This window comes from Nilaparvata lugens, chromosome X, assembly GCF_014356525.2.
Source record: "Nilaparvata lugens isolate BPH chromosome X, ASM1435652v1, whole genome shotgun sequence".
Classification (NCBI taxonomy): Eukaryota; Metazoa; Arthropoda; class Insecta; order Hemiptera; family Delphacidae; genus Nilaparvata; species Nilaparvata lugens.
This window is the reverse complement of record NC_052518.1, coordinates 62,125,373-62,140,446: the sequence shown is the minus strand read 5'-3', so window position 1 is coordinate 62,140,446 and position 15,074 is coordinate 62,125,373. Positions and strand designations below refer to the sequence as shown.

At 36.0% G+C, this 15,074-nt stretch overlaps 1 protein-coding gene across 1 annotated transcript in view; it reads left to right on the top strand.

The window, feature by feature from the left end:
- Nucleotides 1–1,749: 1,749 nt before the first annotated feature.
- The window catches only part of LOC120354636, a 57,201-nt gene continuing 43,876 nt past the window's right edge, over nt 1,750–15,074 (top strand). The window contains exon 1 of the mRNA XM_039442005.1: nt 1,750–1,831. The gene's annotated coding sequence lies outside the window, so the exon portion shown is untranslated. The remainder of the gene's footprint in view (nt 1,832–15,074) is intronic.

Genomic DNA, 15,074 nt, shown 5'->3' with positions numbered 1-15,074 from the left:
TTGCTGACTCAACGACTGCTTTTATTGGTGCACCAGGCTTGTAAAAACGTTGAACGTTGTATCTATGTTTTAGTGTTTTATCAAGTATGTTACTGCATTCTCGACTATGGCTTGATGTGAGAAGCAAGACTCGACCTTCCCTTATATTATTCGTCCTTGAATTATTTTTTGATGCAGACTTTAAAACCTCACTGTAACTTTGTTTATTCTCTAAACAACCTTCTATTATATTTCCCACTTCAATTGGTTTCAATGAAGATTCAACAGCAGTTTTATTTTCAATTTTTGATTTTAGTTTCTGTATTTCTTCCGCCATTGATTGACACAAGTCTTTCAGATTCATAATTTCCTTTTTATGCTTTTCTTCTTGCATTTTTACTATCAGTTCAAGAGATTTTATTTCATTCCCCAACCCTATCCCTTCCTCCTGAGATTTTTTCAACATATCTTCTAATTTTTCATTCAACTCGGTTTGACTACTCAGCAACTGAGCGACTTTTTCATCCATGCTGACTTTAAGAGCAGGAGATTTTTTTGTGTTATTTGTAATAAGAGCAGGAGATTTTGTTTTGTTATTTGCAATCAGGGATCGTGTTGCAACTCTATTTGCTGGGCTGCTTGGCTTATTTTTCCCCATTTTAAGTCTAGCACTAATTGGATAGATGTTTGAATGAGATTAACTTTAGTTGTTATTGATTGCTGTCGATTGTGAAAGTAACTCTTAAACCATCGGAGAGATATTTTTTATCCCCAATGATACAAGTTTTTTATTAGAATTCTCCTGTCAACTGTATCAAAGGCTTTTGCCAAGTCCAAAAAAGGTTGTGCGTGAGATAGTGGGATGTAGTTTTTAGTAATGTGATTGAGGAGTGATTATGTTTAGAGAGAGAGAGAGAGTGAGAGTATAGATGTTTGTTATGGGATTTTTTCAATAGAGTGAGATTGTTTTAATGAATTTGCGTATTAATTAAATAATATATCCTATAAAAGTAGCAGGGCCCAGGACCCTAAAAACCTGGTGGTGGCAGCGCTAATGGAGAGCACTGTCATGATCGCCACGCACGCCACAAGTGGTGACTTGGCGGTGGGATCCGAACTCTGAAAACTTGTTTAAAGTATTCCAACCGTGGAAGATCAGTAACGAAACTTGTCCAAAAGATAATACAATATTGGTGCCGTGATAGATTCAAGGTTCATTAAATGTTACTGGATTTTAATTCATTTTTAAATGTGTGTACGTGATTGTGTTGAACTCTTGATTATGTGTATTACGTATTTCGTTAGTTTGTGAAGATGAAGAGAACTTTATTAACTACCAAAAAATGATCAGAATAAATTTATTTCTACATGAATTCGGCAAAAGGTGAACTTTCTTTAACTCATAGTTCAATATATCAAATCCGTGCAGTAATATTTTCTAAATAACGTTGACGTCTCAAAAATGATGCAGCTAGAAAAATTATTAAATTAAATTTTAAAGACTGTTGAACAATGAGTTCGAAAATTATTCGGATGAAATATGAAACCGAGCTCAATTTTTGAACTCTGGAAAGCGGAAGTGTCTTGAGTCAGCAGAACGCGGGCAGCGAACCAGCGAAACGTTGAGGTGGGGATTGGTAGAGGTGTGACGTGGGCTTCCTCCAACTTTTGGGTGTTGGCGAATACGTCACCAGGTTCATCGCTTTTCAGGCTACACGACTCCATAGAGACTGTCGCTGTCATTCTACCAGCTGTTCGGCGGAGGACAACTGTGGATCTAACATGGATCTACTACTGGGGCAAAGTTTGCGGCATTCTACGATGGAGATGAAGACATCAACAATTAAATTTGGTGAGCAATTTACACAGCTCTTCCTATATTGGAAATATTATTGTTATTATTTATATATTTATCGATTTGTTGTGTTTGAGATTGACTTCTCAATGAACAAATTCTATGATAGGAAATTGTTAGGTCTACATTCAGTTAATTTACAGCTCATTTAAAATTATTAATGTTCATTTTATGCTGAAAATCAGATCAGATTGATATCAATATTGTTTATTCTAAAATAATTCAAGATGGAAAGATTTCAGGAAATTATCTAGGTCACAGAGCTGATAGATTAAATTTATTGTTTTATGAAAGTTATTTATTTATGCAAATGAAAGGTTAATTATAAAAATTTAAAATGGCTGAGAGAGTTAATTTTGAAGGGCAGGAAGTCGAAGTTCAAGCTGCTTTTGAATCGCTATCAGCTAGATTAAATCAACTTAGTATCACACTAAACGAAACTGTTAACAGAGACCTAAAAAGAACACATACAAATTTAGTAGATTTAGATCTTGTTACACCCCCTGAGCAAAATGTCAAACCAAATTTCGAGTTAGTTAGCAGTATTCCAACATTTGATGGAGAGCAGTCAGATCAAATTCATTCTTTTCTTGACACTGTTGATGGAATCTCTCAATTGTGTGGCCGGTCAGAATATCAAAAGACACAAATTATCAGATTAAAACTTACTGGAAGTGCATTATTGTTTTTCAAGTCAGATGATAGGTGTAGGAATGCAAAATTTGCAGTTGAAATTAGAGCAGCTTCGGTTGAGCGTTTTGGTGATAGCCTACCAAGTCGCTATTACTATGAACAATTAGCATCAATCCAACAAAATAAAGGAGAGTCAATTGAAAAATATGCAGACCGAGTCATGAACATTAGTAGGAAGACGATTAGAGTAACAGCAAGTGATGAAGCTAATAAAATACTAAGGGAAGAAGCTGATAGGAGAGCCATGGAGTCATTCTTAATAAGAGGATCACATGGTGAAATAGGGAAACAAACTCGTATCAAATTCCCAACATCCTTTAAAGAAGCAGTAACAACAGCCATAGCGACTTTCAACTGAGATAGAAAACCCTTCCAAAATGAACAGGAGCCATCTAGAAAAGTATTTAGCACAATAGCTCAAAAAAATTGTTATAACTGTGGGAAGATTGGACACATCGCTAGACATTGTAGGAAGAGAGTTGTACACACTGGCACTCAACAAGTGGGCATTAGAGTTTGTAACTTTTGTAAGGAAAAGGGTCAGGGCTTGGTTGAGAGATTGTTAAGCGAAAACCAAGCATTAAGTGAAGCTAATTCTCAAATGAGGATTCAATGGAATGCTGCCATTGACCGATCAATCATGAATCTCCAAACTTGAATCACTATTGAACTCTAGCAATAAACTATTGTCAGATATACAAAAAAAATATGAATTCAGCTAGAAGTCAAATTAAAAGCCTTTCCAAATCATGTTGTAGTGAAGAGGTAAGTGATATGAATTATTATGAGAGCCAAAAAATTCATATCTGGGCTGATAGCCACGGTAAGGGAATTAGAGAGCCTCTAACTGGGTTACTTCGAGGGTATGATATATCTTGTGTTTCCACTGTGGCCCCCGGGATGAAGTTTGAGACTCTTGCAAACTGGATGTTGTCTCCTAATGAGACTGTTGGTCTGAATCGAAATGATTGGATTGTGCTTCTGAGTGGCACAAATAGTATTCACTCTGGTTTTAATGATCTTGATAAGGAGAGATTTGTTGCTAAACTAGTTGAGGTGATTGGGACCTACAGACACAACAATCTGATAATATCAACCATACCCTACCGTTACGATCTCTTTGAGAGTTCCATTGAAAATAGATCTATAGCTGCTATGAACCGAATCATAAGGTGTTTGTCTAGACTGCACTCTGTAAAAATTTTAGATTTATGGTCTATTGAAAGACATCTCCACACTAGTCACGGTCTTCATTTGAACAGGAGAGGTAAGTTCATGGTTGCAAAGAGAATTTTCAGAATTGTAACTGAGAATTCAGTCTCTGATAGAAATAATCATGTTGGACCAGATACTCTCACACCTCATTCTCTGGCAGTGAGCGGTGACCTAATTGACAGCTGCTATCGTGCTCATGATACAATGACACACACAATCCTTTGTGACAGTTGATGCCACCTTCTGTAGTGGCTCACGTGCTAGTGATGATGGTCCTTTCCAATGTGATGAGAGAATTGGCGAAAATGGTAGTGTGCATTGCTCTATTGAAGCAACACCTGATTCTATAGTGGTTGACCGTACTGATCAGGATGTGGTAGCTACTCATGAAATTCCAGTATTGATCTCTTATAGACCAATCAATTTTTTAGATTAAACCAGCGATTGCAAACATTTGTAGATCGCACAAATCTGATTGACTGTCTTGCTGAGGCTGGAGGCAACCATGGTCACTCACCTAATTCTATGTCAGGCCCAGTCACTCTAAATGTCCTGCACTATAATGTTCGAAGTATTCGTAATAAAAACACAGAGTTGGCTCTGCAAAATCAAAACATGCAGGAAAACAAATCTCTAAGTAGAGTTGATCTCTTATGTCTCTCTGAAACGTGGTTGAATGTCAGTGAAAGTGTTACTATTGAAAATTTTAATCTTGTGTGCTATTTCAACAGAGAGTTACGAAAGGGCGGTGGTGTGGCCATATATTCAAGATGTGGATTTTTGACCTCTGAATTCAGCTTAGCAGAGGTTTGCGAGTCAGACTTTGAGGCAGCGGCTGTGACTGTGGAGGGTGATTTTCTAATAGTCTGTATTTATAGATCCCCTGACAGCTCAATGGATACATTTGTTGACAGGCTTGACAAGCTTCTTTCTTCAACTTTTAAGAGATTAAAGGGAATTATTGTGATTGGCGACTTTAATGTTGACTTTCTCAGCAACTCAAGCTCAAAGCAGGAGTTGATGTCAGTCTTCTGTGCCTATGGTCTTCAGGATGTGATTGGGGAGCCTACTCGGGTTACAGCTCACTCTTCCACTCTGTTGGATAATGGTTTCATCAGTGTCAAATATATTGATGCTGTATTGTCAAGAGTGATTAGCTTGTCTCTGTCCAATCAATTTGCTCAGGAGATAGTTGTTCCTTTACCTCTGCATCAGGTGAAATCTCTCAAGGCTGTAATGAAACGATATTTCTCTGATCAAAACAAGTTGAAATTCTCTCACTACTTAGGTCAATGTGACTGGTCACCTATATATCTGAATGAGATTCACCACGAGGCTCAGACTGATTACTTTGTCCAGATGTTTGTTCAGGGTTTTGAAATGGCCTTTCCTTTGAGAAAGTTAGGAATTCCCAGAAATACTTCAAAGATCCCCTGGTCAAACCCTTACTTGAAGGATCTCTGTAACAAGAAGCGAGACCTGGAGCTGTTCATGAAGGCTTATCCTCAAAATACTCTGTTTCGTGAGTTGTTCAAAAAGATATCCTCTGACATCAGACTGCTGATCCATTCTCTCAAGACTGAATATTCCAAGAGACTGATAGCTTCTGCTGACAACAAATCTAAGGCTGTATGGAATCTAATCAGGAAGGAAACTCCCATCAGGGTGAGTACTGAGTATCCAATTGTGATTGATGGCCTCCCAGTAGGATCACTTTGTGAAGTTGCTGAAGTATTCAATGACTACTTTGCTGGGGTGGTTTCATCGAATAATAGGCTCAGTTTGAAGGTTTTTGACGGTCCTTCTTTTTTTGATTTACTTGTAAATTCTAACCCTGGTAATGCTGCTGTCTCTGAGATGCAAACTTGGTCTGAGCAAGAGGTTGTTTCTATTGCTAAGAAGCTAAAAATGAAAATGTCCAGTGGGTCTGATGGAATTCCTTCAAAAATACTGAATGAGTTTTTCCATTGTGTCAGTGGTCCTGTCACTCAGCTTCTGAACGGATCATGTGCTTCTGGGTCATTCCCCGCCTGCTTCAAGGTATCTAAGCTAAAGCCAATTTTCAAAAAAGGCTCTCGGAAGGAAGTGGATAAATACCGACCCATAGCTAACTTGACCTCTTTGTCCAAGGTATGGGAGAGAGCAATATATGACCCCTTGCTGGCTCACTTCCTGAATAACAATCTTTTAAGTGAGTGTCAATATGGTTTTAGAGCTGGAATGTCAACCATAGATGCATTGGAGAGTTTCATCAGTGATATCTATTCATCATTGGATCAGGGTGTTAAGGTCATGGGGTTTTTCGTTGATATGAAGAAGGCATTTGACAGCCTGAACCACAGCATTCTCCTAAGGAAGCTTCATTACTATGGAATTAGAGGTAATTTCTTGTTGGTGATTGAGTCTTATCTTAGTAACAGAAACCAGATGGTTGAAATAGAGGGCGATAATGGTGTTGTCATTAATGGTAAATTCAGGTCTGAACTTCGTCCTGTTGGGAGAGGGGTCCCACAGGGATCAATTTTGGGCCCCCTTCTGTTTCTGATTTACATTAATGACCTCCCTGCAAATGTACATCATGCCAAATCAGTTATCTTTGCTGATGATTCAAATTTCCTAATAACAGCTAGGAATAGTGATGAACTTCAGCTGACTGCAGACTCTGTGCTTAGTGAGGTGGCTCAGTGGTGCAAGGCAAACTTGTTGGAGGTAAACATTGAGAAAACCTCATTTATTGAATTCCAGATACAGCGATCACAGCTGGGCTCTTTTCAGTTTGATATTGATGGTGAGGAGGTTCAGCCCTCTACCTCGGCAGGGTTCCTGGGAGTGACTGTCGACCGGAATTTGGCATGGTCAGTTCATGTGGAATCACTGATAAAAAAACTCAATTCAGCAGCCTTTATTATCTCAAGATTATCTGGGGTTCTGGCAAGAGATGCTGTGATTGCTGCCTACCATGGGTATTTTGAGTCACTACTCTCATATGGCATACTGCTTTGGGGTGCTTCAAGAGATGCACTGATGGTTTTCAAAGCCCAGAAGAGAACTGTTAGAATCATATTTGGGAAGCCCCATAGATTTTCTTGTCGGTCCATTTTCAAGTCATCAAGAATCATGACAGTTCCTGCTCTTTATATTTACAACCTGGCTATTTTTGCTTATAAGTCACATGACAGTTGTACAACAGGATCTGATATTCATGATCATTTCACCAGATCAAGAAATGTTGTAAGAATTAATCAGCACCGAGCAGCATTTCATGAACAAAGTACGGAGCATAAAAGTATAAAGGTTTTTAATTCGTTGCCAACCCGGTTAAAGGAGGCTCAATCACTTGGCCTGTTCAAAAGAATGACTAAGGACTGGTTGATTGAGGAGTGTCCGTATAGTTGGCAGGCACTCATAAATTAAATCCTAGGCCTTCCTTTCAACATTTTCAAGATTAATTACTATGTGAAAGAGGCTGACAGACTGACTATATTTTAGTACCGTACTCTACTATTCTATTTTTTATCTATAAATGTTTGTTTTTTGTGTTACTGGTATCTATAATAGTGTGCATCATAGTCATAGTTACTTTTGTCATCTCAATATAATGCATTGTTTAGAAATAAGAACTTGTATTGCTAGATTAAGTTATGTTTTTATTGACTGATTTTTGTATGACAATTGTCCATGCTTTTCTTGTAATGGCCTATGACATGTATAGTTGGCAGGCACTCATAAATTAAATCCTAGGCCTTCCTTTCAACATTTTCAAGATTAATTACTATGTGAAAGAGGCTGACAGACTGACTATATTTTAGTACCGTACTCTACTATTCTATTTTTTATCTTTAAATGTTTGTTTTTTGTGTTACTGGTATCTATAATAGTGTGCATCATAGTCATAGTTACTTTTGTCATCTTAATATAATGCATTGTTTAGAAATAAGAACTTGTATTGCTAGATTAAGTTATGTTTTTATTGACTGATTTTTGTATGACAATTGTCCATGCTTTTCTTGTAATGGCCTATGACATGTATAAACAAATAAACAAATAAACAAATAAACCTTGATCATAGTATATTATTTATGGAAGGAAGGAAAGTTGCACGACTTTATGAAAGTAGCAGTTCCAATGAAGATTACAAAACGAGTGGCTATATGAAGGTGGAAGAAGAAAATACTCAATCAAAAACTATAAGTATGAAAATTGAAGGAAGTACTCAAACAGATTATACAAATTCAAAGATAGAAGACAATTTTATCCAATCAAAACCGATAACTTCAAAATTACCCTCAGAATCGACAGTTCATGTTAATGCGTATTGTAGAACCAATCTCACAATACCTGCTAGGACGGAGAGAATAGTACAAATCAAATTATTATGAAAAAACAATAAAGAATTGAAAAATAAATTAGAAAACGAAGTAATAATAACAGAGCCTGTAACAGTTAAAGTTCATGGAATTTTAATAGCCCGAAGTCTATCTAAAGTAATGAATGGTAAGTGTTGGACTAAAGTAACAAATGTAACCAACGAAGATTCAACATTATATAAGAGCACATTAATTTGTAATGTTGAAGAGTCTCAATCAAGCAATGATGAACAAGATACTAACTATAAAGAAGTGGAGATAACTAGAAAGAGAACAGTGGAGTTTGCAGCTAAATTGGAAGGAAAATTGAGTCATTTGGATAATGAAGAGAGAATTAAGATGAGAAATATACTTTGCAAATATATTGACATTTTTAGTCTTGAAGGAATTGAGAATTTAGGCTGTACATCAACAGTAGAACACAAAATTAATACTGGTGATCACCCCGCTATTAATAAAAAACCGTACAGAGTACCACATTCACAGAGAGATGTTTTGAAGAAACTTATTCAGGAACAGCTAGACAAAGGAATCATTGTGACCAGTTCATCACCTTGGTCAGCACCAGTTGTTATTGTTCCGAAAAAAACCAGGTCCTGATGGTGTTATTACACACAGAATGTGTATTGATTTCAGAGAAATTAGCAAAATTATAGTTTCAGAAGTATGTCCTTTACCTGATATCCACGAGACATTAGATTCATTAGGAGGTAGCAAATATTTCACAGCACTTGATATGAATTCTGGATTCTTCCAAATCAAAATGCACCCCAAGAGTCAAGAAAACACTGCTTTTAGTACTCCTGATGAACATTATGAATATACAAGAATGCCAATGGGACTTATCAATTCACTAGCAGTGTTTCAAAGACTTGTAGACTCTACCTTGCTAGGATTGAAAGGAAAAGCATGCTTACCGTACATGGATGATATTTTAATATTTAGCCCTACAATAGATAAGCACACTGAAAATATTGCCGAAGTATTGGATACATTTAGAGAAGTCAATTTGAGTGTTCAATTGAAAAAATGGCTAAGCCCGAAATAAGTTTTCTAGGTCACATAGTCAACAGGGATGGAATCAAGCCATGTCCTAAGAAAATTGAAGCAATCAAAGAGTTTCCTCGACCTAAAAATGGAGAAGAGATCCGTGGTTTTGTAGGTTTATGCAGTTATTACAGAAGACATGTTCCAAAATTCGCCGAAATAGCCAAACCGCTTACAAATTAACTAAAAAGAATCAACATTTTGACTGGAATGAAGAATGTGAAACCGCTTTTCAAAAGTTGAAAGAAAAACTAATCACAGAACCGCTACTTATCTATCCAGATTTCTCAAAAGCATTTATTCTTAGCACAGATGCCAGTAATTTTGCAATTGGATCAATTTTAGCTCAGGAAATCAATGGAGTTGAACATGTTATTGTGTGTTACTAATTAGTAAAACTATTTTTGTAGTAAAATTTCTAGTTAGTAGAATCTTATTGGCAGGTAATTTTGTAGGAATAATGTTTGGATAAAATGTACTGCATATTTCATTCTTTGAATTTCAAGTAATTGACATAATAAATGAGAAATTCTTCAGGTAATACAATGTTTTTGTCTATCTAGATCCCATGACTTCCATGGAGTAGTAATAAGATTTCTTCAACCCCCATCAAGGGCGGCTACAATTGCATATGCATCTAGACAACTCAATTCAGCTGAACAAAATTACAGTGTAACAGAGCGAGAACTATTAGCAGTTGTGTGGGCTGTTATATATTTCAGATGTTACCTCTATGGTAGATCATTCACTTTCTATACTGATCATAGAGCTATCAAGTGGCTTTTATCACTGAAAGATCCATCAAGTAGACTAACCAGATGGGCTTTAAAGTTGGCTGAGTACGATTATAAAGTAATTCACAAGCCTGGTGTTAAACACTCAAATGCAGTCTGTTTAAGCAGAGTTATTTACAAGAATACAGTTGAGAATTTTCCATTGTTAGACTTGGAAATCATGAGAGAGAAACAGAGAGCAGACGAAGAGTGTCAGCGCCTTCGAGAGTATCCTTGTTTCAAATTGAGTCCAGAAGGGATCATTCACTTCAAGAAACTTGTTAAGAAGTTGATTGCTATACCAAGAAGCCTTCGAGAGAAAGTTATTCGTCTCCACCATGATCTTCCTTATGCCGGTCATGGGGGCATTAAGAAAACAATTATTGTAAGAATTCAAGAAAAGTTTTATTGGCCTAAAATGAAGAATGATGTAACTAATTTTATAAGAGCGTGAGCGTGTGAAGAATTTAGTAAAAGAACAGATTACAGAAAATCGAAAGCACCCTTGGGAGAATTTAAAGATGTGACCGCGTTTGGATACAGACTGTCATGTGATATTCTAGGTCCACTTCCGTTATCAAAATTAAGAAACAGATACATCCTGAAAGTAATTGATCATTTTAATAGATATAGGGATTTTATCGCCCTACCGGATCAAACTGCTGAGACTATTGCACAAGCACTAATAGAGAGAGTGATAACAAGAATCGGCGTACCAATGGAATTAATTACTGATCAAGGAACTAATTTCACGTCTGATCTGATGAAATCGATGTGCAAACTTCTAGGAATAAGAAAATTACATAACAACAGCTTATCACCCAATGAGTAATGGTAGAATGGAAAGAGTTCACAGAGCTATACCAAAAATGTTGAGTCATTATGTCAACAAAAATCAAGATGACTGGGATGAGTTGCTTCCCATGGTGAATATGGCATACAATTCGCAAGAGCACGAATCAATTGGATACACACCTTATGAGATGGTATTTGGAAAGAAAATGAGAACACCGCTTGAAGCTGATCTCACATTAACTGAAGATACAGAGATTTATTCGAATTATATAGAAGATCTTTAGTAGATTAGTAGCTATATATTACCAATCCTGGGACAACATGTGCCAGAATTCCCCACACAACCCAACTAAAAAATTCAACCTAACCTAACCTAACCTAAGGTCAAGGTTAAGGTCAAGGTCAAGGTCAAGGTCAAAGTCAAGGTCAAGGTCAAAGTCAAGGTCAAGGTCAAGGTCAAATTTTTGAAAACTTAGAAAAAAAAACTTGAATAAAGAAACAAAAAAACTTAAAAAAAAATTAATAATGAAAAATAAAAAATTAATAAAAATGAATCAGGTCTCCCACCCACTCTGGAGTGTATAATTATATAGTGTTCACAACAGTGGGGGGACCATCAGTGTTCAGTCAAGAGCCATACAAGACACATCTGTTCAGTTCTAGAACCGAGCGTTTCAGCACACAACCACACACACAGTGAAAAAGTATCCTAGGACACACAGCCTCTGTTTTGATCTTCAATAAATAGCATATGTTCAATAAAAGTAGCAATGAATTGCTGATTTTTATTCATCAAATCCTCTTCACCCACCCCACATTTAGTAATGTAAGAAGAAGTGATCATGCTATAGAATATACAAGGAGCTTGAATATCCAAACAGTAATGAGATATCCTCTGGGTAGCATGTATGCTTTCAAGAGAGTAGGTATAATAAGAGGATTCTGGGCCCACCAGCAATGAGCAGCCTAATTTAACCTAACCTAACCTAACCTAACCTCCCCCAAACCTAGTCTCAGTCATTTTGTCTGGCCCCACCAGTGATGAGCAACCTAACCTAACCTAACCTAACCTAACCTCCCCCAAACCTAGTCTCAGTCATTTTGTCTCTCACCATGACTCCTTCCCCTTTGGTAGAGAGTTAGTTTGGTAGAGAGTTAGATTGGTAGAGAGTTAGTGGGGAGGATATTTTTAATATTCTTCCCAAAGAATGGACATTGATATGTCCAAAGCTCCGCCAATTTATGTAGATGCATAACAATATGATTATTATCTATAGTTATTATATTACAAATTGCTTTTTCATATAATATACAGTTCAATAGTTATTTTCTTAGTCTATATTATGTAAATTCATCTATAACTTTGCTGTATTGTAAGCTATTGTATACAAGTGTATAAGCCAGTATATATTGTAATCTACATAAATAAAGTACTCAATCAATCCCCAACCAATAGGAGAGCAGGAAGCCTCCCACCATGATTTTCTCCCCAAAACAGGCGATGACAGGTGTGCTAAGAACAGGTGCAGCTGCTCTTACCAAAACCATAAAAAAATTTCCTATTTAAAATTCCCCTATTAAAAATTTTTTTATTCCCCATACTAAATTCTGGTATTTGATATTCTTAAGGTGGGTACTTTAAGTTTTAAGTTTTATTGAGATTCTTAGAATATTTTTTTTTAACTTTAATTCTTGTATCCAATTGTTAATGTGGATATTCCATCCTCTAATACTATTCTCTTATCATCTTTGGAACAAAGAGCTTTTTTATTTATATCCACTGTATAGACATGATGCTCTTTAGATCTGATGCAGGTATTTATCAGTCTATGGTCATTATTCAAGCTGAGACAATTCAAATAATCATCAAATGTAATATATTTATTTAATGCAGCTGACTGAACACCTTTTGCTTTTTTTATTTCATGGTCATTCATTCTTATGGAATACATTTTTGCACGAAGACCCACAATTCCAAGATTATCTTACTATTTGCCTCATCCTTGAACTTTCCCAATACTTTTTTATTCACTGGTGAATAGCAAGGATGGTCAATGGGATAATCAGATGTGTCAAAGTGCTCAATCATGTTATATATATCATCATATAAATCATCAGTAACTATTTTATATAGTAAACTATCTGTATCAGTATATGCTAGTTTAATGTTCTCATTGCCATATTTTGGTATCATTACATTGTAATGGAAGTTATACATCACTGTTTTTGAAATATCCAATACAGCTTGACCTATGTATATTGGTTTGTCTAACATTATTTTTTTCTTCTTTAGATGAATAGCTACCAAATTCTCACTAAAAATTGTTCTATCAATGAACTCAGGCTTTCTAATCATTTTTTCCATCTTTCTATCACTGCACACTATTTGCATATTAAATCTCTCACGAACATTCTCCATTGTCTCACCATAGACTGAATTAATATATAATTTGTACATATCCTTCTCAAAAGCATTTTTAGAGCAAGTACGAAGTCTTGTGTTATGTTCAATGTATGGCTGCAGCCAGCATGACTGTTTGAATCTCAATGCACGGTGAATAATCTCAACAATAAGGCCATGTTCAACTGCCTGTTTTAAAGCAATATAGTGAACTATATATTGCGTCCTGCTATTCACATGAGCACATAACTTTTTTTGATCAATTCCAATAGATATTTGCTCAGGGAGAAATGGGAGATCACAATGATCTACATGTAGTGAACTTGGATATGATACATCAACCTCAAGAATATAGCCATATTCATCTCCTTCTTTTGCTTCAAGTAGATCATTCATACTCAAATTAATCCACTGAAAATCCCCAAATGGAAGGGGTTTTGACATGGCAAGGCCATATAGGTTATTACAATCTACAAAGGCAATGTAAACACTTTCAGCTGTGGAGTCAAATGTTTTCATAAATTTATTGTTGGCCTTGATATGTCGATGTGAAACTTGACACAATCCTCCCCTTATCCCTTTCTCAATCATCATGAACTTAATCATAGTCTGTAAGAAGTTCAAGTTCAATACCTGTGAATCTTAACATGGCATCCCAAGATAGACCAGGTAAAGTGTAATAATGACATGGATCCAACTTGTGTGTTTTCATGGTAATATCCCTAAAATTCTCAAAAATATCAGCCAACAATAATACATCAGTTTTTGCATAATGGTCACTATATTCACCAAGATTTTTGAACCCAAAGGTATTCCATACATTTATTGCATGTAAATAATCTTCATCAGTAATTGCTGTCTTATTAAGATTTGAATGAAATGCAGCTTTTGGTGGGAGAGATGTTTCATTCAATTTTTCCCGACTTGTTATATACTCATATGGAAATACACCTTTCCTTGTTAGTAGAGGAATATGTTGAGGTTGGATAAACTTTGGGATCTCTTCAAGTTTGGGGAGATTCCTAGCCAGACTATCCAAGCTACTTGGCATGAAACAAAATGAATCTAGAAACTGTAATTTCATGAATTTATTGATTGTCTTTGAAAATGATATATATTTTTCTTCTGAGTTGGGAATTATATCGATCTGCTTCTCATCATAACCCAACTCCCTCACAATAAAGTGACTATCATATCCACTAAGGTTGTGAAATAATACAGGGAGGAAGTGGGGGACTTGATACTTTAAATTGCAGCTACTATGTGCTGCCCCTCGGTAATTTCCTGTCATATGACAGTGATCTCTAACTTTCACATCATCTACACTGAAATGTTTATCACACATATAACAAGTATCTGCCGAATTGTATGCAGCAAGTTCTTCAGAACTCATTTCATTCATTGGATTGTTAGTTTTATATATTTCTGTTATTTCTTCAGCCAATTCCTTCAAATATTTAAGTAACACCTTAGCAGCATCCCTACCCCTGTATATGAATGGCTCTGAGGGTAAATTATCATACTGTATTGTTTGTTTCAAATAGACACAGATGCTCATAGCCTCATGTTTATGTACTTGTACTGTGTATGATGCAGCGATATCTGGTGTACAGCCTTGTATGGGCTTTAAAATACTTTCAAAATCACAGTAAACAACAAAAGGTACTCGCAGACCTCTCTCAACATGCTCAAACTTCACGAATGGTTTATCATCTGGTAGCACAACTCTTATAGGATTATTAGCAACACACATTTTCAAATGCTCCCTCAGCTTTTCTTCTTTTAACACTCAATCAATAATTAGATAAAATATTTTTTTTGTTTTTGATAATTCCATTATACTTACGTGAAGGTTGATGCTGCTGTTGTTTCTGGTGATTGCTGAGAATCCATTAACACGCGAATAAAAAAAAACACACACAATGATTTTTGCAACAAACGTGATCGAG